General features: G+C 38.1%; 1 protein-coding gene across 2 annotated transcripts in view; it reads right to left on the bottom strand.

Annotated features, from left to right (window-relative positions):
• Positions 1-24903, bottom strand: part of SGCZ (sarcoglycan zeta) — a 489220-nt gene that overhangs the window by 129735 nt on the left and 334582 nt on the right. The window lies entirely within an intron of this gene.

Here is a 24903-nt window from a genome sequence, read left to right as displayed (position 1 = left end):
TTTTTGCTTGGTTTTATTTATCTGAATACATATAGGAAAGAGGTCATCGTAAAAGTCTGGATGAAACAAGCAAACCGAATGATTCATGTTCAACAAAATATAAGCATAGAAATGTGGTATATTAAGGCTTCAGTTATATTCTTACAGGAAAAACAGAGATCTGTTTGACACTTTAGTGACAGGATCTTTTCACACACTGATAGAAACTGAAGACTTTTTATTCCTGGATGCTTACTACTGTATTCCTGACAGAAGACAATTCTTCACTGTGCAGCCAGTGGAATTCAACTTGATCCACTTAAATGCAAGATTAGCAATTTGAACCTAACTGCTGCTTAAACATTTTGAAGCCATGGCTGACTCTAGTGTAGCAGAACAGTGAGAACTTGCACTTCTGCTCTCTGGGCTGAATTGTGAAACAAGTAACCTCCCCTTGCTGGGTGGTTGTAAACAGACGGATAACAGTGTCCCCAGCTGCTACAGCTGAAGATAGAAGACACTGAATTAAACAATATTATACTTATCTAAAAATAGAGCAGCCACTATACCACGATAGCTGTTCCCTTTCTAAAATAAACAATGATGCCAATATGGCAGATATTTGATTGACACTGCTGCATCCATATCTGAAGCAAGACTGTGAAAATGGTAATTCTTTGAGACAAGAAAAAGAATTACATTTTATATAATGTATTTCAGCTGGTATCATTTCCCAAACACAACAAGGATATAGTGATAGAAAACTTTCCACACCATGACAGATTTACTGTTGGGAATCATGCCTTCACACGTCAGCTGTAGGACTAGAATCCTAGATGCCTATGACTGCCCAATCAGAAACTACCAGAGTCAGAAAATAAGTGTAACTCCTTTCCAAAGCAGCGAAAATATGAAATAAAAAAAGCTACTGCTAAGGCTATTTATAATGAAGAATATACTTGTTAAAGTAACAGAGCACCAGAAAAATTTGCAGACTCTGCACAGTTCAGATAAAGTTTAGCAAAACTTGTAACTGATTACATAAATCCAAGAATTGCTTTTATGTTAGCAAAAGTGCTATCTGTATTCAAACTATGTGTCATGGCTTAACCCCAGTCGGCAACTAAGCACCAGACAGCCGCTCGCTCACTCCCTCCCATTGGGATGGGGGAGTGAATCAGAAGGGTAAAAGTAAGAAAACTTGTGGGTTGAGATAAAGATCATTGAACAGGTAAAGCAAAAGCTGCGCAAGCAAGCAAAGCAAAACAAGGAATTCATTCACTGCTTCCCATTGCAGGCAGGTGGTCAGCCATCTCCAGGAAAGCGGGGCTCTGTCATGCCTAACGTTTACTTGGGAAGACAAATGCCGTCACTCTGAATGTCACCCACTCTTCCTTCTTCTTCCCCCCATTTGATATGCTGAGCATGACATCTTGTGCTATGGAATATCCCTTTGGTCAGCTGGGGTCAGTTGTCCCCTTCCAACTTCTTGTGTCCCCCCAGCCCACTCGCTGGTGGGGTGGGAAGCAGAAAAGGCCTGGACGCTGTGTAAGAACTGCTCAGCGATAACTAAAACATCCCTGTGTCTCCAATACTGTTTCCAGCACAAATCCAAACCACAACCCAGTAAGAGTTAGTAAGAAGGAAATTAACTCTATCCCAGCCAAAACCAGTACACTATGACAGCTGGAATACCAAATAATGCTTCTTAAAAAAGTGATGCTATATTTTAAAATATTTTTCTTAAATCAAGATACGAGATGACTACACAAACTATTTCAAATAGAAATCCTCAGGCATTTGTAGGCTTTCTAACAAGAGTGCAATATGAGAGAGTGGTGCCTATTTTTGAAAAGGAAGTAAGATAAAGAAACTAGAACTTGCTTTTCAATGTGCAATCTGTATCAATACTCATTAATTCTCAATTTCAGCAATCCTATTTTTCTATATATGTTATAGTAATAGCATATAAAATCCTAATGGGAAAGAATAACCTTAGAAAACACAATCACCATATTATAATTTTGGCTGTGAATAAATAGTCTAAAAGAATTAGGTACCGATTTATTGATTTGGATATAAACACATTTTCTAACTGAAAAGGCAAATTCAATATGTTATTTTATCTGCTTCTGTGGATTGTTTGTAACTGCCAGCCACAAAACAATACTCACAATAAAAGGGGGAGGGGGGAGGCAAAAAAAAAAAATCACAAAGTCAGACTTCCAGAAGACTGGAAATGCTGAAATTGAGGTTGCCTAGGAAAATTCCACCTGTTCTATCTTGCATGTATGGGTGTGAAAAAGTTTATAATTATATGCAATATTTACCCCCCTGAATTCCAGCTAATTTCATACCAGGTTGGCACTACTTTTAATCAGCAGCTACTGACCATTTTCCTTTCCCCTCTTTATTTTCTTTGCTCCACATTCACTGTACTCTGTTAAAAGCCTGCTTTGAAGGCACTACTGCCAGGTTCCCTTTTGGCTTCTGTTCTCATAAGTGTTTAATACAAAAGTTACACAGTTCTTCACAACTATTAATTAATTTTCAAAATACTTTTGGTGGCTTTATATCAAGCGATACTGTTCTTATATTACTGAAAGGGAACTGAAGAACAGCAACTTATTTGTTCACTAATTTTTGGTACTTATCGTATTTTCTCTGTTGATTTTCACCACCAGGAAGTCAAAGTCTACAGCGAGTTCAAACTGGCAGAGTCTCAGAAATAAACTAACACCTGAGCCTACTGCGTCCATAAGGGTTCCCCTTTTCTGAGCAATATTTCTAAGACCTCTTTCTTTAGTTCTTCAGCAGCAAGCTACTCACCTATGTGAGTCCAACAGTTTGAATGCAGACAGACTCTGGACAGACAGGAGAGCTCCAGTTTCAGTAAAATTATGTTATTCGAAAACGAGAAGACAGGCACTACATTCTGGAGCGTAAGCCACAAATGGTATTATTAGATAGAAAACTGAAACAGGGTGACTGTGACCTTAATTGCTTGATAAATGAAATTATCTTCCAGAAAGTAAATTCCTGAAGTAATTACTGATATGAAATAAAACAGAATACTGAAATAAAGAAAATACTAAGACATGTACAATGACCTGGCTTAATGAGGCTCTCCCCATTCAAAGAATCACTGCCCACTATGATTTATTCATCAGTAATTCCCCACCTAGTTTAAAGAGGGTTTAGAATGAGAAGAGTTTCTTGTTTCATTGAGTTAGAACTATGCTGTTATAGAGAAAAATTGAAGGGTTTTCAAAGGTAACGTAACTTTGTTGGAAAGTCATTAGGATTGAAAAGATTAATCACAGCAACGTCCAGTCTTCTTGGCTCATTTAATGCATGAATGAGCATGAAGATTTTTTAACTTTGGACCTCCCCCCGAAAGATACAATTTAACATAAAAGAGTTTAAAACAGAACCACAGAAGAACTCTGTCTTAAAATATACTTGCTTATTCCTGTAGATATGATTTTGATGTACTATTATTAGTATCATTCATTTTAGGCTTTCCTTCTGCTAACCTTCCAAATACACTGCCTAAATTACTTTTTGCTTTCCAGGCAATGAATACTTAGATTAGCATCTTGGTGTGATTTGATTTTATCCAAGTGCAAAAATACACTTGAATGAACTATTCCAGTACTTTCTAACAATAAACAAATGCTAAGGTCACAGACTGGGACTGGCTAGGATGGAGTTATCTTTCTTCATAGCCTGTATGGTGCTGTGTTCTGGATTTGTGACTAAAACAGGGCTCACAGCGCACCGACACTTCGGCTAGTGCTGAACTCTGCTTGCATAGCATCGAAGTTTCTCTTTTCTTCCCCCCTCTCTGCCTCTAGCAAGTGGACCGGGAATGGACAAGGAGTTGGGAGGGATCATAGTCAAGACCCAAAGGGATATTCCTTTCCTGTAGCATCATGCTCAGCAATGAAAACTGGTGGTAGAGGTAGAAGTCGGAGGGCAGAGCAGTGGACTGTCTTTCAAGGTGGCCACTGCTTGGAGACTGACTGGGCATCAGTCTGTTTGTGGTAGGTGGTGAGTGATTGTCTTTGCATGACATTATTTCCTCTTTATTTGATATATGTGATTATTCTCAGATTGTTCTGCGATGTATAACTTTTCCTTTTTCCCCACACAAGAAGATAAAACATGCTAACAGTGACCCTGATTCACTTATTTTGTTCTTTTCCCCACCCACAACACTAAGAAAAAATAAACCACTCATCTTTACACACACAGATATACCTACCTTACAGATATTATTAATAAATAATAATAAAATCACTATCAATATTGTATGGCATTCTTAGGTCACATTACATTTCATTTATGAACACCATAAATTCAAACAAGCAGCTATTAAAACCTTAAAATAGGAAAACTAAACATTTATTTTACGCTGTTGTTTGTCTAATAACTGCAGCAATCTAGGAATAGTTTTATTGTATTTAAATACCACATTAAAGTAAGTGAAATCTCAAAGTATACTTGTTATAAATGTCCGATAAATAGAGCATAACTTTGAATTAGAGCACATTAAAAAAAGAAATCTGGAAGTCAAACAACTAGTATTTCAAGCTTTGACTGCTATGTAAATGGGCAGAGATTAATTTTCTCAGATCGTCCTGTAAATCATGAGTAAGAAAGTCTGGCTTTAAACTCAGAGGATGATCTTTAAAAAGATTAAGTTATATCTTGACACCGTGCTGAAAACTCTACAATGGTATACTACTTCATATATAGTATGCTCTATTTCTGTCAATTAAACTATTAAAGCAGCATAATTTACACCTACAAATAGCAAAGCATATGATGGAACTATGAATACTTCTCAACAAGCCAGGAGGTTGGTTAAATCTAAAACCACGTATATTGCTATGCAACAAAATGTGCTATGTTGTGCTTTCATTTCTCTTTTTTTCTTTTTTTTTTTCAAATTATTTAAACACTAAGGCATTCTAAGGAACAAGTAGATACGGAATTCTGTACAAATTGCTGATAAACAAGAAGCATGCAAGAACAAGGTTAGCCATCTGCATGACAGCCAGCTCTCTCTGCCATACACGTTGAGAACTGGGGACCTAGGACAGGATTTGCAGTACTGGCTCGGAAGATCTTTAAGCTACAGAAAGGGAATGTTTGAAGCCAAGCTGCGGACTATTTCGATTGGAAGTAACATTTTTTTCTGTAGGATAGTAACTAAATTTTACATCTCAGCCTAGATGAAATAACCTCTTTGCATGAGACTTGGATCAAATCCATACATTTAATATTACAAAAGCCTGCAAATCTATGGGTAGTACTGCTTTGTGAAAGATGTGAAAGCGGACCAAACACCCACAAGTCCTACTTAAGACCCCGGAATTCAAAATTCATTGGTCTAGGGAGAAGAAATAGGAGAGTGTGTTACTGCAGTACAGGAATTACAACTCTCACTAAGTGAGCTGAAACCAGAGTTCTGCTAGATCCTCCAATAATTTGTCAAGCATCTCGCAAAGTGGGCAGTTAGAAGGCAGCAAAGGACCCTGAAAACTAAAATGTAAGCTTTTTCCTTAGGATTTACATCCCCAAGCACAGTGAAAAGTAAACAGAAGTGTTAGTTAATATGAGTTGACTGAAACATTAATAAATAACATTTTGTATTTCAGTTTTGCATGGGTGTTTTTTGTGTTTTCCTTAATAATAAAATAGACCAAATATCTTTTTCAGTGCTTTACAGTAGGAACCACAAAGTAGTCAGTGGGCCAGGAAATCCATTATTATCAACAATATTCAATTTTTTCTAAAGTTCTGCTATCAGATCTGATATTCTGCTTGTTTTCTGAGCATGTATTTAAATCCAGATTCCGTCTCCAAAAGCTCAGTCTGAAGAAGGAAGCACGGCACCAAAAACGGAGAGGGAAAAATGAAATATATATACAGTGTTTAATCAAAGTGCCTAAACACAATGTCCTGTAAATTGGTAAGTATTCACTGCTAGTTGCCTTGTGGGCATCACAGCAGAGACCAGAGATGAAAACGCATCTGGATGATGTGGTTTCAGTGCTATGAAAGAGCACAGACAAAACGTCTGTAAGTGTACAAGATGCTATGCAGAAGGAAAAAAAAAGGGGTAAGATATCAGAAGAAAGGTGGTTGAAGCGATGAAGCAGTGGTGAATTATACTGAAGATGCAAAAACAATACTGAATTTGAGATGATGGAGCAAAAGGCAGATAATGTAGAGGGACAGTGATGAGAACAATTAGAAAGATGAAAGACATTAGCAGCGAAGTTGCTGATGTAATAGAAGGGATGCACAAAAGTTTGGGAGGAAGATAAAAAGGGAAATTGTATTGTGTTCGCACACCAAAAAAAGCTGGATTTCATAAACAGAGTTGGAGCATAATTCCAGCTGGAGAAAAATGGTGCTTGGAGAAGGTTATGGATGTACAATCAAAAGGAAAACTGTAGGCAGCTACAGTCCTGAATAAACAGAAAAAGGGTAAAGGTATAGGCTGTGAAAACAGCATGCATTTTTCTGGATTGCCAGGAAAGATAACTGTGAATTTCAGTAGCCAAAAAAAAAAAAAAAGGTAAAATGATAGAAAGATATCCAGGAAAACACATTGGAACGGCAAAAATCTGGATTGATGGAAACATCTGCCTTCATCCATCTGCTGAAAATACTAGCTGACACTGTGCAAATGACAGGCAGGAGTAGATGTCAGGGAAAAGTCGGGGAGGAAATTACTATAGTACAGTGCAACAGTGTTTAAAGGGATATAGACTAAGGGAAAAAATAACCTGTGGAAATTCTGTACTGACAATGAGATTATAAGTGGATAAGCTGTTGAAAAGAAAGAAAAGTCAGACTACCATCCAAACTGAATGGAATTAGACTATTCTGAATATATTCTGTCCTTTAGAATGGTTTTTCAGTGTGTAGAGCACAGCCTGGCTTCTTCAATTTTAAAAGTAATCTTGAAATGAAAATAGAAGTCTATAAATGCATATATTATGAAAAAATATATACCTATTCAGACCAGTTAATAAGATCAAATGAATCTTGCTTGCTTAAAAGTTTGATTTTATTCCCTGGGTAGGTATTTTATACTTCATTCATACATAGATATGTCCTTTAATGTCAAGAGAAAAAGGCAGAATGCTGTGTGATGTGGTCTTATAAACTACTCCAGATTAAGGTATGATCTTCCTAGAAGTCTTATATTTAATATTACTAGGGTTTTTTACAAGAAATTTTAATTTTTGTGTTCTTAAAAAAAACATAATTAATAAATTAAGAAAAATATAGAACCTAACTATGCAATTCTTCTCCCTCCAATTATCTGACATTTCAGGAATTTAAACAATAAAGACAAGATTTTCAGACCCACTGAACACCTGTTATTCCTACAGTAACTATGTGACGAGAACGATATGAAGTCTAGACAAAATAGTATAGAAGAGAACAATCTTATACCTAACATGTCTTAAACTTTTGGACATGAAATTAATTATTTTCTTTATTTCAATGTATGTTGTCTGCTTCAGGACTTTATTCAATGTTCTGTTTAAATTAAAACTCTGTGATTCAGTTAATGTGTGGTCAGACTCACAAAAAATAATTTCTATCCCAATACAGGGATCCCTTTTACAATTAATTTTTAACAAGTCAGAAAATGCAGAACACTCCTTACAACTCCATGCTTCATGCAGGTGGAATGGAAGCATAAAACAGAGCCAGAAAATGGTACATTTTCTTCTCTGTAACCGCCAGCAAAATAACTGCTTAAGAGCTAGTGAAGGGTTTCTGGTCTATGTAGAGGCAGTTATGGGACACCAGGAACCAGGTAAAGATAGGCAAACAGGCTGGAAACACAGCACTCAGAGACACGAGGTTGATGAGGTAAAGAAGGTCTATCCCTCATCCAAAGGCAAACTCCAAGAAATGGTAAATCCAGAAATGTTATTCCTTTACTCCTCATCTTTCATTCCTTTCTTTCTGTATATGAAGTCAAACTGATTATAGAAGGTGACCACGTAATTGTTTTTTCAATTGACTTCCAGTCTGGAAAACAAATATAAAATGTAACAATTTCAGCATAAGCTGAGTATTTCACCACTCGGCTATAACATGGGATTTATGGAATGCTGAAGAAAAAAAAAACTAAAAAAAAAATCATCAACCAATCCAATTATGTCATTAAACGTAAAAAGTAACTAAAACAGGTCCCAAAAGCAAGGCAGAAGAAAGCCCCATCATCAATTTCACACCGCTCCTGGCAAAGCATGATAGCGACTTGTCTTAATACACAGAAAGGGTGAACCTAACATCAAAGAAATGACTGGATAGCAGAAGTTAGTGTATATTGCTTTTAATTCTATCATTACTGGGAGAAAGTTGTAAGAATTGTATGTTTTGGATTATAAGTGTTAACATCGTTATAACTGGACTAATAATGTCATTTTGGTAAGACTGCTAATATTTTAATTAGACTACTAATAAATTATTGGGTGTGGGTGTGTTTATATAGTCTACACAAATTGTGCAGGTTATTTAATCTGCTTCCCTGCCTTTGAAGTTTGGTTGTAATTTTGACACAGCATCTTGAAGATAATTTAGTCATGCTGAAAGTTTAATCACACATTATCCTTGTATTTTATTTTTCAAATAAGTGATTGCCTGACTTCAGGAAGAACAATGAAAAACTGCAGACTGCCTAGCATACTGAGACTGGAGGACAATAAACAAATACGCTATTTACAGAAGTGGCCATCTTTCTTGATAAATCTATAAGAAATATTTACCTGTAAGAAACTCTAAGAAAATTGTACACTCACGCTCCTTGTCGTGTACATGTAAGGCTTAAATAAAATGTTAGAGCAGAGGCTCTGCCAATTCTCTAGGAATCTCCACAAACAATTTTTAGGACCTACTCTTCTCAGGTATTTGAGTCCTTATAGTGAACTAGCATTGTGTTACCTAAATTTTGAGAAGTAAAAAGGTTATTTGGGTGGAGATGCCATGCAATTCCTTCAGTCACATACACAAAGTAGGTAGTGTCGGCGGGGTTACATATTTGGTGGTTTTCATGTTTGCACCTTGCCCTTTCGATGAGCCTGACGCAACAAAAATCTCAATGCTTCTGCCACTAAACTCTCCTATATGCTCACATCAATTTCTGCTTAAAAATACTTCAAAGCCATTTTGGAATAAACTAACTAATCAGCAGGAAAGAATGATCATGTAAGACAACTAAACTGACACAATGAGGCAGCTCTTCAAAATTCATATATTTTAGTTTATAACTAAAGTATTGACTTTTTATAGAAATTAAGATTTTGTCTAAGTATTTCAACCTTATTGTTCATGAAAACAGCTGTGGTAAAATATTCACCCATCCCTAGTACATATTTAACTCAAGTTTCATCTCACATTTCTACTGTGGTTTCCAAGCAATTCAGGACTGGGCATTACAAGACCAGAAAAAATTGGGCAGCAAAGAAAGCAAGCACTAAACAAGCATTAGTAACCTTCCCAGCAGCATTTGCTCCCATTCAAAAATGATAAAGCATGTCTTGAACTGAGTGGTGGGAATAGTTTAGAGGTTCTGCAAAAGACTACTATTCTCTTGCACTACTGCAGAATTAGCTATAACTTAGCTACTCCTGACATAACAGTTTGGTTTTCTCTCGTTCTTTTCCTTAAAAGCAGATTCTACACCTTCTTTAAGCAATCTACTATGTTGTCTAAACTATCTTTACAGTTAGAAGTATTTTCTTCCTGCGTAACCTGAACCTCCAGTGCTGTAATGCAATTGCTTTACTTCTCTTTGTCCTTCAGATAGGTTATCACTTAGACTAAATGATCACACTTAGTCTTTCTTTGCACATCATTTTCCAGCTTTATGCTTCCCATTGCTCCTAGTCTGCCTTTAGTTCATCCACAACTCTCTAAGTAGAACAGAAAAAAAGAACAAACACAGTTCGTGAACACTTTCCGTAGCTAAGCAGAGAAAAATTAACTCATTTGCCAGAAAATCCTGCTTACTCCATCAGAAAAGACTGAGGACCATATTAAGCAAAACCTTGCAAGTTAAGACTCTCGTCTGCAGATTTGAGCCTAGATTTAAAATATTCCCCTATTCAGATTTCAGAACCCAAAGAAACAGAATTATGGAACAACGGGTGAATAAGAATAACTAGGGAAGCCACTTAGAACTTTAAGATACAATTTACTAATTTTATGAGGATTCATTCATCTCAGGGTTGTTTATTATAACAACTAGGCAAAATGACCCAAAAGGTCCTTTCTTACTCTGCATTTTCTTGACGTTTTACATTCTTGTATTAAGGCACAGGTAGCTTGCTAAATATTTTCTTATAGTGTGACTCTATACTCCTTACAGAGGAAGGCTTAACTCTTAATAACCTCACGTGCCACACCATTGAGGTACTAAAATGCCTACAGTCAAGCACATCCTTCAGTAAGTCCCTGGGTTGGCACTTCTATTCGGCAGAGTGCGCTTTTCTCACAACAAAACAAATATCATTAAGTAGGAGCTTTATACTGCTTCCTTGATCACACTGTAGCAAAAAGCATTAAAGAAATCAATTTTCAAGACAGTCCAAGGAACCTATTACTGTCAAACCTGAAAGTGATTATTTTAATGTGAGGAAAAAGTGTTGTACCAAACTTGGCATTTGCAGAATTCTACTTTTTAAGATGTGTGACTATCTAACATCGCAGTCTTTATAATGTCTAAGTTTATGCACATTACTTCATATTCCGGTACAAACACTGCATGTTTTTCAAAACAGCTACGACGCATCTTTCAATAGGCAGTACCTTGCTCTATTGATACACTTAATAAAATAAATGGGCCTAAGAGTGAAGTAGCTTGCTGCAGAGATCTATCTTCTGCTATCAGTGCAAAGGAAATAAAAGCATAAGAAATGCCACGAGGTGTCTTGAAAATAACTCCTCTTTTATCTAGCAGCCTGTTCAACAGAAAACTCGCCTCCTAACTGATAGCTTCAAGTTCATTCTCTGCAGTCCAAACAGATTAAAAATCATAACCCCCACTTTTCTGAGAAGTGTTATAACCACAACGATCAAGGGACCTACCTAATCTTCTTGCAGATAGCTCAGCATGGCAAAAGGCTTTTTAGAAGTTATCAGTCATGTCGGTAAATGAGAGAACTCTTGTAAATGGGGTATTTCAAGAGAAATCTTAAAAACAAATTTAGCACATCATTTTGAAGGATGATAGTGTGTTCTCACATATCACAGGCTTCCTGTGGTATAGCTAAACTCCTGATCACTGAAGGACAATGAAGGCTCTGTATTTGTGAATCAGCTGTTCAGTATCTCACAGACAGGGCAATTTCAGAGACTGATTGGGGAAGGGAGTTCTAGAAAGCACAGTTTGGTATCACAGTTCAGCCCTTTAAAAGCACAGCATCAAAGTCATCTCTGTCATGAAATCTTTCTCAGTCTACAGCTCTGAGAATGCAGTGCGGATACAGGGTGGTGACATGCAGTTGTGTCCACATGGGATCCCTGGAGAGGAATTCTTCAGTCCACGTTCTGTGCTCAAACTGGGGAACACAGTCCTACACATTTCTGAAGGTAGAAACCAGGAAGGAAAGAATCTCTGCAAATGTTCTTTAGGAAAGTGGCAGAAGACTCATAAGCAATGTGGTGAAGCAGAGAAGCCCACATGATCCAAAAGGATATCAATAACACGCTAGGCATAAGAACCTCCAGTGAAGAAGAAGTTGACCGACTGGAAAGGAATGCAGGAGTACCAGACATGCAGGATGAATCAGATACCCTTCAGAGAAGCAGCTGTTTAGAGAAGCAGCCAATGGTCCAATCCCGAACAGCAAACGAAGAACCCATCCCAGTGCTAGCGAGAAAGAAGTTATACATCCTTAACAACAAGAATCACGAGCCTGACTAGATCTCACTAGCTGTCTATTACTTCATGCAGCTCATTTACAGACACAGTAATAATATAACAATCCAGGGAGAGAAGGAGATGGAAGAGTTCAAATTCATGTAGTAGATCTTGTTGAGGAAGAACTGTAAGGGAACATGAAAGAATACGCTTATTCTGAGGTTCAGACCAAAAGGGAGAAAGAACCGCTAAGTTACTGCAAAGGACTGTTGTAAATTAAAAAAAAAACCAAAAACGTTGTCACTTCGGGATTTCCCTCCCATGCCAGAAGGATCAAGTAGATGACGTATTTGTGAAGAGTAAACCAGATCACAGACCTCAGGGGTAACATAGGCTACTGACTAACATCTTTTGTGAACGCAGCAGGACAGGCTGAAGAGAAAGCTCCTCAAATGCTTTCATGAATACAGTCATGAGGGTAAGGGCTGCTTCACATTTGCCTCTGATCAACAGAGAAGAAACAGCTAAGAATGTGAAGATGAAGTGGTCATGTAGTTGCTATTGGTCACAAAAGGACGGAATTCTCCAAAGTTTGATTAGAAGGATAATAACTCAAACTAAAAGTGATGTATTTCAAGAAGGCAAACTTCAGTAAAAGGACTCTAAGAGAAGATTTCCCAGGAGACTTGCCTAAGGTGAAAAAGGAATTATAGTGAAATGGTAGCTCCTTAATGAACCAATTTATCCAAAGGTGAAGAAAGACTTCTGATACATACTGAAGAATATTGATGTTTTTTATACTTTTTCTCTTTTGCTTTTTAAATTTCTCCTTTAGTCAAAAGGTCAACACAAACTGGTCCTCTGTTTTAACTGGTGCACCAGTGATAAAGGATTAAGATCCTGCAGGGAAAGGATGAATGCATTTACAAATACTTGTACAAGCAAGGTATTTTCAAGCTAGGTGAGTAAAATGAACTTCATCCTGAGGTACCCACAATCTGCAAGCCAGAAATGATTACCTAAAATGTGCCTATAACAGTGACACAGCTCAGAGCAGTAGAGTGCAGCAGTCCCTCGTTTTCCCACTTACTCCATGTTGGCTCAGACTGTGGGGCATTTTTCTGCACGTGAAGGGGATACTTTTTGGATGAAACTAAATCAGAAGATCTGTTTGAAGTGCAGCAACAGTCTCTAAAGGGGACAGAAAGGTCCCAGTCAATGCGTGATCTGCAGCACATGCAAGTCCCACAACAAATACCAAGTGCACATGCACCATCAGAATGCTCTCAAACCACAGAGACCACCTGTGTTCTTCGACTTCTTCAGCCACTTAAAAGGTTGAAGGTCTTGAGGTCCGTAACCAGTTCACACAGATGTCCTGAGCTCCGAACTAAGGGCATTCCTTTGTACTACACCAAGACCTCTTATGGCTCAATAATAATTTTTCTTCCTTCAACTGCTGTATCCATTTCTGCTGCTTTTCTGAATTGCTTGTCTCACCTGCCTTTTTTTTTTTTCAGTTATTAATGATTCCCCTTTTCCACCTTTCCATTCCAATCAACTTCTTTAGTTTCACAGAAGATTCAATATATTGCAGTCTTCGTGCCAGATCATGCTCAAGTCTCAGCTATGCCCCCTTGCATCTGTAAGCTCTGCATCTTCCGCCAGTAATCTCCAGGACTTTGCACTTCCATCTATCCAATCTCCAAACTCTGCATATCCTCTCCCATTGACCCTGCCTCTTCCTCATGCAAACCAACAACTGAGAGGAAGTCATTACTTTCATGGTGTCCACTTGACCATTTGCCACTGCCACAAGATTTAAGACACCTTGTCTTCCATTTGGAGCCTGTCTGACCAATACTCAAAATCAGCCAGGAAGCAGCACGCACTATGTTATGTGTAAATTGAACAAAATACAACTTGCTTCCCTGAAAAAGGGCATGAGATCACCCATGTGCTCCTGTCTTCTCCACTAAATGGATGAAAGGATACTCTGGCACTTGCTGAAGCAACATTGAGAAGCCTACACACCTGAAACCAAGAGTTTGTAGGATAGCTTTCTTCTGGCTATCTTTGAAAAACATGTGCAACAGCAATGTTTGGTTCAGGGGACCAGATTAATCATAGAGTAAATAAATATGCATAGTTATAGTCTAGCTGTTGGGTCCTTGGTACAAATTGATTGCACCACATGAGTTTTTGCTGTGCAGCTCACAACTACACAGCCTATGACTACAAAGTCTATGAGAGCCTGTAAAGAATGGATGAGAGCAACCGTAAAGGTGAAAACTACAAAGGCAGAATTAGTGTTCATCTTATAAAAGGTAAAACAGTGGCAGTAAAGATTAACTTACTTTGAACTCTTTCAAAAATACCATGAGCTCTATACCAGAACAGATAATCAAACAAGCTATTTGTAGGCAGCTGGAAGATGCCCATGAGATCTATGAGATGCAAAGCAATCAAAAAGCCAGTAACAGGGGAAGAACAAAACAATGGGCACTGCAAATAAGCATTAAACAATAATTTTTAAAAAGACCTACAAGGAAGGGCTAAACTTGATGTTGTTTTTCAGAATGGAGAAATTAAAGAAGCACACTATAATAACCTTGAAGTATGAAAACACTGTCTTCACGTCCACTGACAATTTAATAATAAACAGTGAACTTAGATGTAGAAACAGAGCATTGGGTGGGTGTTAGTAGAATATTTTACCTCTAAGAACTGGACCAGCGAGATTTTACACGGTTGTGCAATATCCATCTGTATATATTTTTAAGAAATTTTTGGACACACGTCTCAAGAATGATGTACAGTTTAAGCGATGTTGCAGCAGAGGGTGAAACAGGTGGCTTTTGGAAATCTCTTCCTGTCATTCTGTCTGTAATTATTTTTAAATTTCCGTGTAAAGACTATTAAACACAGTATGTGTCCTCACAAGATGCAGAATTGCATTTTTGCCTCCACTTTCTTGAAGATGTCCTTGTACAAAATGCATGCAAAGCTCTTTAAAGCCCACTTTACAGCACTGAAAATATCCAAGCCACACAACTGAAGAAAAATAAAAAGACACAGTAGAATACATAGGAATACAAACTCTTTCTTTTTTTTTTTGCAGAATATATTTTTTCCTATTTTTACTGTATTTAATGTACTTTACTGAATATATGTCTAGAGAAATGGAAATAAGAATGTTGCTTTTAAACAATATCTTACAGAAGTCCAAGTGCAGCATATCTGTATATTTTCCCAGGCAGCTTTTAACTGGAAAAAAAAAATAAATACAGAAGATTTTAAGGGATTAAGAATGATGTATATCTGAATTTTCAGTGATTGCCCTTTTAGCTGTTGTAAGCATCATAGTTTGTCCTAACATTGGCCTTGAATCCAAACAGAATAATTATATTTAACATATGATGTAATTTAAACACTTATTGCCAATTTAATTGATCAGAAAAATGTATGTACCCTTAGCTGGTTTAAGACCTACAGAAGTCTTTTACCTTGACTGTTTCAGGATTATGACAAAATAACTGTTGAACATCAGTAAACACTGATAAAGTTTTACTGGATTGCAAGAAAACAAAGTACCTGTTCCTAGTCTTGATGACTAACATAATCCATATGCGCAAGGGACTTTTTTGTGACAGAAGTAGCAGAGTAATGGAAAAAGTATAATTTCTTGTTGTGCGCACAGTAAGGCAGTTTTGAGAATACCTACATAAGGTGCTCTGTAGTGCAATTAAACACATAGTAAATTATTCACATCAACACTTTCATACATTCATTTGCTCATATTCCTCATCACTCAGAGAAGAAAGGAGAGCAGGGTCCTTATTTAGATACAGGGTGGAAGATGAATCAAAAAAGGTCCCGAAAACTGGGTCGACAACAGACTGAAAACAGTAAACAGTTTTCTTTAACCAGAAACAAAAGATCCTTAACAGCCTACAAGCTCTATAGATTTGAAATGGTCAAGAAATACTTGTCTGTTGGGTTGTTTCCTTTCACCTACAAGTGATATGAAATGGCTGAATTTCACTACTAGGAGCATCCTGTATGACCGCAGGTAAGACTCATCTGAGATTTAATAACCACATCCTGGTAATGAAATTTTGACTGTATTTTTGGTAAGGAAGAAAGATGCAGTATGACAAAAACAAGTAAAACAATTAATTAAAACTATTAAAGGAAGAGGTTCTTCATCGATAACTCCATTGTGTTTAAGAAGAGAACAAATGATACACTATCCCCAAACACACATCATAATCAGGAATTGTATCTGACGTCCTATGAAGTCCATTGGAATCCTTCTTTTGATTACATTTGCAGTTCAGAAGATATCTGCATGTATGCAGAGGATCAAAAATTTTGGTCTTCAGAGAAGATAAAACAATCCATCCATTGGGACATGCAAGTTTTTGGACTGACGCATTTGTGATGCATATGAAAGTACACTTGCATACTACATCATCAGCAAGAGGCTGATGGAAAAGGAAAAAGTTAAAAAAAAGGGGACAAAACACCCCCCTAAATTTCAATACAGCCATTTTCTTTTGGTAGCATTACTTCCAAATTAAGTGCATTTAGCAAGAGTTGATTTTTCAGGAAGGCTAAATAACTAGCAATAAATACTTCCTCAAAAATAAGGGTCAGTAGAAAGCAGGGAAAAGAAATTTAAAAAATAAAAATTATGTGAGTCATCTGCATGCAAACACCATTCTGCCCTGACTGCATGTTTTGTTCTTTATATCAGGAATTCGTGTACAACTGCAGTAAATAATTCACCTTTTTTCCAAGAGTAAAAGAGAATGTAGTGCAAGCACAGAAATTTAAGATCTCTACTGCTGTCTTGTAAGCAGTACAGACGATATAATGGGTACTTCTGCTTCCTTCTGCTGTCTTATTTTCCCTACCTGGTGTTTTGAAAAACAGCACCAGTGGTTTGAATCTTCACCAGCGATAAAATAACTCTTTTGTGCATGGTTGTGACAGTGAATACTGTGAGATTCATTAATCAAGTAGTAAAAATATTTTTATAGAAGTCAAACCTGAAATACAAGTTATGATCTTTAAACTAAGGTCCAACTTAGATCAAAAACATCACTTTTTTTTACAGCATCATTTTTATTTAAATTACAAATATTAAATTTTATTTCTACTCTAACTCCATCTTATTTGTTTGAAATCCATCTTGAAAACTGTGTCAAAGTAGGGCATCTGGGAACTTAAGCCGCATAATAAATGCAATTCCATATGAACCAGAACTAAGATGTTTATAACAAAAAAATATGCTGTTGGTGACATTACAACACTTTGGCTAAAAGCCCAGATGTTTGAATAAATGGCTTTGTCACAGGCAAAAGATGCTTCTGCAGATTTCTGGACAATTTGTGTACTACAATCATTTTCAAACAAGTTATAGAGTCTAAGCTGTCTCTTCTACCCTCAAATGTGTTCACAATCAAAAAGCAGCAGGATTGGCTACTGCTAATCCTTCAAAATACTGGAGGAAAAACACACATAAAACTACACAATTACCATTCAATCCATTAATATCTAAAAAGATGACCAATTTATTTATGTTTATACCTACATAGGCAGAACTTTACTAAATGCTGATATGACATTTATGACATACATCAGCAGTAATTTCTTTGATGCTAATCAGTTGTCTAGTTGTTTCCTCAAATTTAATTTACATAAAACAGACTAAAAATAAAATCATTTTCCTAATAGAGCAAGTTAACTGCCTATACATCACTAAACTTCCACTATACTTCAGGAGGCTTTTTTAAAACAGTCTTTAAAATGATTTTGTAACTTACTGCAGTGACCTTACAGCGCTGCTGTTTTGAGATTTGTTGTTTCCGTTTTAGGTGTGGAGAACTCTAATTTCTGAAAGCTCTTCGGGTTTTCCAGAAGATATTATTTAAGTTTGTCTCATTAAAAACAACACTGCTCCTCATACAGCTGGCCAGTTTTGTAATTGATGGCAGTTTATACGATTGCACAGTTTCACAGCTGACAATGTGAGACGAGTGGGATTATGGCTAATTCTTTTGCACATCAGCAGAAGACTCATCCATGTTACCCAGAGAGCAGAGTCCAGTCACACAAAGGTTATCTCTGAAGAACTGGAAGACTGCATTTCTGCTCCAAGTTCGGCCAGCGTAATTTAACTGAGCAACATAGCCTTATACTTATTGCTTTGTTCATATGTAAGGAAAAGTCTCATGATTTAATTTGGAAATTTGACAGCAAACGTTATATTCTTCACTGATTTAGACTGAGTTTCTTAATTTCCAGCTATGCATCAGCCTGCCAGAATTTTTACTGTAGGGAAATCTCAGATAGCATTGGTCATTCATGCAGTCTTAAGAAACATACACTCTTTTAAAGAAGAAAATCAACTTACATTTTGAAGTACACACAGGTAGAGAAAAACTATACATTAGCCAATACTTTTCCTTGTAGTTTCCTCATTCATTCCATTCTTGCTAAGTAGTACAGAATATAATATTTCAGTTGGAAGGGACCTACAACAATCATCTAGTCCAACTGCCTGACTAGTTGAGGGCTGACCAAGTTAAAGGAGGTTATTAAGGGCATTTTCCAAAAGTCTTTTAAACACTGACAGGCTTGGGGCATCAGCCACCTCTCGAGGAAGCCTGGTCCAGTGTTTGACCACCCTTTCCATAAAAAAATTTCTCCTAATGTCTGGTCTAAATCTCCCCTGCCACAGCTTTGAATCATTCTCATGCGTCCTATCGCTGGACACCAGGGAGAAGAGATCACAGAATCACAGAATGGTAGGGTTTGGAAGGGACCTCTGAGGGTGATCTAGTCCAACTCCCCTGCCGAAGCAGGGTCACCTACAGCAGGCTGCACAGGACCTTGTCCAGGCAGAGCTTGAATATCTCCAGAGAAGGAGACTCCACAACCTCCCTGGGCAGTCTGGGCCAGGGCTCTGTCACCCTCAGAGGGAAGAAGTTCTTCCTCATGTTCAGACGGAACTTTCTCTGCTTCAGTTTGTTCCCATAGCCCCTTGTCCTGTCGCTGGGCACCACTGAAAAGAGTTTGGCCCTTCTCTCCTGACACCCACCCTTCAGATATTTGTAAGCATTGATAAGGTCCCCTCGCAGCCTTCTCTTCTTCAGGCTGAACAAGCCCAGCTCCCTCAGCCTCTCCTCGTAGGAGAGATGCTCCAGTCCCCTCATCATCCTCGTAGCCCTCCGTTGGACTCTCTCCAGTAGCTCCTCATCTTTCTTGAAATGGGAAACCGAGAACTGGACACAGTACTCCAGATGGGGTCTCACTAGGGCAGAGCAGAGGGGAGGAGAACCTCCCTCGACCTGCTGGCCACACTACTCCTAATGCACCCCAGGATCCCAATGGCCTTCTTGGCAGCCAGGGCACACTGCTGGCTCATGGTTAACCTGTCGTTCACCTGCACTCCCAGGTCCCTCTCCACAGAGCTGCACTCCAGCAGGTCAGCACCAGTCTGTACTGGTGCATGGGGTTGTTCCTCCCCAGGTGCAGGACCCTGCATTTGCCCATGTTGAACCTCATCATGTTCCTCTCTGCCCAACTTTCCAGCCTGTCCAGGTCACGCTGAATGGCAGCACAGCCTTCTGGTGTATCTACCACACCTCCCAGTTTGGTGTCATCAGCAAATTTTCTGAGGGTACATTCTAACTCTTCATCCAGATCAGTACCTCCCTCTCCACCTCCCCTCCTCAGGAAGCTGCAGAAAGCAATGATGTTGCCCCTCAGCCTCCTTTTCTCCAAACTAGACAAGCCCAAAGTCCTCAACCATTCCGCGTAAGACATTCCTTCCAGCCCTTCCACCGTCTTTGTTGCCCTCCTCTGGACGTATTCAAGGACCTTCACATCCTTCTTAAATTGCTGTGCCCAAAACTGCACACACCATTCAAGGTAAGGCCACACCAACGCTGACTGCAGTGGCATGACCACCTTCTGTGACTGGCTTGTTGTGCTGTGTTTGATGCACCCTAGGACGTGGTTTGCCTTCTGGGCTGCGAGGGCCTGCTGCTGGCTCCTATGGAACCTGTGGCCCACCAGCACCCTCAGATCCCCTCTCTGAAGGGCTGCTCTCCAGCTGCTTCTCTCCCAATTTATACTTTTGCCTGGCATCACTCTGTCCAAGGTGCAGGATCCGGCATTTGGGCATGTTAAATTTTATCCCACTAATGATTGTCCAATGCTCCAATCTATCTATATCCCTCTATCAGCCAACGAAAACTGTAACTCTTCATGTTTAGGCTTATAAAATGGTCTCGAGCAGGCAGAAGACTGTATCTAGACAAACCTCAGCAACAGTTGTTTTAAAACCCCAGAAGAACAATGTTTTTTCAGTTTGTGAGCTGGGTGTCCAACTCAACTTCTTTATAAGCTGACTTTACCCAATGTCAGATAGAAATTAACTTCTGGCTGTATACACTTGCAGTTTTACTAGGTGACTGAATACAAGTCCATTCATGAAGGAGTGTATATCTTTCTGCAATCTTAAGTTCTCAAAACATACCAGGCAGTAATAGTGTCATTAAACACAGGAATCTTATTATTGTGGCATGCATTTTTATCAGGAGACTTCCTTGAATTCTAGTATAAACAATGTGTTTGAGTATGTTCTTTTAACAGAAAATTGAAGTGGAATCCCAGAGAGCACAAATCCAGTTTTCTACTATTGTATGCAGAGCAAAATGAAGATATCCATTGATGCAAAAGTCTGTGTCAGATGGCAGACACATACTAGGGTGATAAAAATGTATTAAGATTATGTCATAGTCAGACATAATGCAGATGTCAAATAATAGCAAGAACTACTTAAACACAGGAAAGGACACCAAACTTTCAAAGATGTACTCGGGGCACTGTCCCTTAGGGCTTTGACTGCCTCAGGGACCGGGACTCCACAACCTTCTTGGGCAACTTCTTTCAGCGTCTGATCAACCTTACAGGAAAAAAAAAGGGGGTTTTTGGTGGGCTTTATATAAGTTTAAAAGGTAAGGTGTTTGTCTCAATTTTTTACATTAGAGAAACATTAAGAGAACAGAACTTATTGTCAAAGACTCAAACTCAAACCTGGAATCTAGAGAGCTAACATGAATTGCATACAACGAAATGGAGAGTCTCCTGGTACCTACAGTGAGAGAAATCTTGGGTCAGGTGAAGGCACCGAGATTTCTGCCACCAATGTAATTATACTCAGTATTTCAGCAGGTATAATGAATATAATATTCAGTACCGGAGTTTTAATATCCTAATGAAGTTGTTGTTTTACAATAAGGTTGAATAAATGTGACAAAGGCTGAGATCATAGCATCATAGGTTGGAAAAGACTTCGAAGATCATTGAGTCCAACCATCCACCCAACACCACCATTCCTACTAAACCATGTCCTGAAGCTCCATATCTACACATTTTTTAAAAACCTCCAGGGATGGGGACTCCACCACTTCCCTGGGCAGCCTGTTCCAATGCCTGACCACTCTTTCTGTGAAGCAATTTTTCCCAATATCTGATCTAACCCTCCCCTGGTGCAACTTGAGGCCATTGTCTCTCTCGTCCTATTGCTAATTACTTGGGAGAAGAGATCAACATCTGCCTCATTACAACCTTCTTTCAGGTGGTTGTAGAGAACAATAAAGTCCCCCTTCAGCCTCCTCTTCTCCAGACTGAACAGCCCCAGCTCCCTCAGCTGCTCTGCATGTGACTTGTTCTCCAGACCCCTCACCAGCCCCATTGTCCTTCTCTGGACATATGCCAGCACCTCAATGTCCTTCTTGTAGTGAAGGGCCCAAAAATAAACACTGTACTTGAGGTGCGGTCTCACCAGTGCTGAGTACAGGGGCACGATCCCCTGCCTGCTCCTGCTGGCCACACCGTTCCTTATACAAGCCAGGATGCCACTGGCCTTCTTGGCCACCTGGGCACACTGCTGGCTCATGTTCAGCCGGCAGTCAGCCAACACCCCCAGGTCCTTTTCCGCTGGGCAGCTTTCCAGCCACTCTTCCCCAAGCCTATAGCATTGCATTGGGTTGTTGTGACCCAAGTGCAGGACCTGGCATTTGGCCTTGTTGAAATTCATATCAGATCTAGTGCTTTGTATTCCCCTCCCCCAGAAGCAAACATCAACAGTATAATGACAACTTGGTCAAATTCAAAAGTGATTTCCAATTTACTACTGATATAATAGAATCCCAGGAGTTATCATAATTCTCACACAGACATGGAGCACCTGAGCTGATTCCTTCAGCAATTCAGTTTTCCTCAATTATCCCTATACTGAGCTTGCCTGAAACTTTGTTTGAAGTTTTTCTCCCAGATACGTATTGACTGTTGATACCACGGCACCAGGAAACAGGTAAGTCGTCATTTCTGTTGGTATCTTCTACTGCATCATGCACTTTTTAGAAAAGATCCATGAAAAGACGGTACACAGATGGTACTTCTTAACTGATCTGACAAACACTATACGCAGACTTCAAAGCACCCTAACCCTACATTCCTAACTCTATCTTTCAAAATAAAAAGTTTGAAAACATTCAGCACCGTGTTAGTCCCTATCTTCAACATAAACAACTTTAGTAATAACGAAAGAGGGAGTAGGAAAAATGTCATTAACCTCAAAAGTCACAGCCAAATTATTCTGTCTCCTAGCTCCTGATTTTCAACACCATGAAGAGCTTAAAGAACTCAGTTATAACAAGAACACAGACAGTTTGAGAAAGGCAAATCCCATTCACCATTTCCAGAACGTATTTTCAGATTTTAATAGCAATTTTCATTAGCTAGTCTCATAAGCCTAACTCTGACAGATATAGTCACAGAACGTCGAGTATCTGTACTATAATACAGCACCCACTCTAGGAAGACAGACTGCATTAGCTGAAGTGTCCTACATTACAAAAAAGTTTTCTTATAATTCCAGAATCCACAGTATATTTCAAGAAAGTATTTAACAGTTATGTGAGGAATTAATGCTGCAAATTAACTTTATTAGAAAGTGAAAAAGAACAAATTCAAACTAGCCAAGAAATGAGGTATTAACAGGAAGCAAATAAAGACTACATTAAAACAAGCAATGAACTACCAGAATCCTGACTTCTCTTTTGCATTTTAATCCCTAATATGCACTCTGGTTTATAATATTTTTCAAAAAAATATGATGTTGTCTTATCTTTACAGATTCTGAGATGAAATATATGCGCTATCGTTCTGACATTAAAGTTTGTGTTTACTTGTGTAAGAAATTAGATCAAAGGAAACATAATGAAAAAGAATGTTAATAGGCATACATTATATGTCAAACATTTTTTTCTTTTACATTCGTATATCACACAGCTTCCAGCTTTAAATAACTAAAAATTGTTGGCAAGTCCATCTGTTTTATTATTCCCCTTGACACAGGCTAAATTTATCACGTAGGTCTGAAATAGATTATATGTTGTTATATTACATTAATTTAATTGTGTATTGGCATCAGTATATGTCAAAATTAATGGCTTTTTAATGACAGCACATGCTAATGATCAACTAGAAATATAGAGAAGGAGTGAAGGCACGGCTTTAGAAATGATTAATATGACAAGGTTTTACATATTACTATACACAGAACTGACACCCCAAAAAAAAAACAGAAGAATGAAACTAGCTTTGTCTCCCTCTTCCTTCCATCCTGGGAATAAAAGGAGAATAGCAACGTGCAGAAAGAATATTTGCTCATATTTTATCAACTCCATAAGCAATCTGCATAACTCTATTGTTTTCAAAATGCATTACACTGAAAATGAGACAAAAAATTAAAGAAAAAAGAGTGAATGCCACTTCACTATGATATTATACCTACAAACATAAAACACACACAAAATAATTTTCACCTCAATCCAAGTTCTTTAACTAGGGACACTATTTGCTAAATTCTATCTACAAAGGAGGACAGGAGCACATTACATTCCCCTGCATACACCCCAATTTCAAAAAACCAAAGAATATGAGATAAAAGGAATTTTAAAAAAATGTACAAATATGTTCTTATATTGTGTTTATAAAAGATCGCGTAAAGAAAGGGAAATCCTTAAGTCACTTGCATCAAAAGTTTTAAAACAATAATTTGATTGAAAATTTATTGACATAAAGCCATTTAGGGGAAAAAAATGGTGATAGTTTTAAAGATACTTAGAGCAATGGGATTAAAAGGAGTTTTTCCCAAACCTCTGCCATGCCTAACATCAGTAAGAAGTATTTTACTTATGTATAAGTATTTAATGTCATGTAGTCATGATATTTGCTTTCACCAACTGAAATACAGTATTTCTCCACAGCCCTGTAAAAGATGTGATTATGAAATGGCTGCTACAAAAACACTCCCATATCTCTTTAGACCCTAAAATCTAGTACAAAAGATGGATTTAGTCATATTGTCTTCTTTTCTTACCCTTATTTACCTCTGCGTGATTCTCTGTTGCCAGTGAATGCCCCCTTAATCCTATTGTTTCACTCCTGTGACTTCAGAGACCCATTGCTTGTTACTGCATTGCTGATCTGCTTTTCATTCTCCATTCTTATTTAGCAGTGACCCTGATACATGTTAAACGATGGGTTTCAAAAGCTCTAAGTGGATTGACTTTGGCAATATTTAAGGTCGCTTACATGTGTGGGTTTCCATAAGGCTTCCTACTCAGCCTTCTCCTTAGTATCGTTGGAGATAAGGAATGGGTGGGGATTTTTGTTGTCAAATAGCCTCTGTTTCTACCTGTACCAGAAATGAGACTCATATTATGCCCCTGTCAAAAATAATAGCTAAAAACCCCTACACATTCCACAGTAGTGCTCTATTAACCCCATCATAATATTTTCTTCTATATTATTGCATGTTTTGAAAATTTTGTTAGAGGTAGATTGTTTTTGATTGATGATTAATGGCAGCTTAAAATCTAGAGCATTTCATAACAATTCTATAACTTATAGAGCACTCTGTAACAATTAACATG

The sequence above is a fragment of the Opisthocomus hoazin genome, chromosome 5 (assembly GCF_030867145.1).
Source record: "Opisthocomus hoazin isolate bOpiHoa1 chromosome 5, bOpiHoa1.hap1, whole genome shotgun sequence".
NCBI classification, from domain to species: domain Eukaryota; kingdom Metazoa; phylum Chordata; class Aves; order Opisthocomiformes; family Opisthocomidae; genus Opisthocomus; species Opisthocomus hoazin.
Note: the sequence above shows the minus strand (reverse complement) of the source record. Positions and strands in the feature narration are given on the sequence as shown.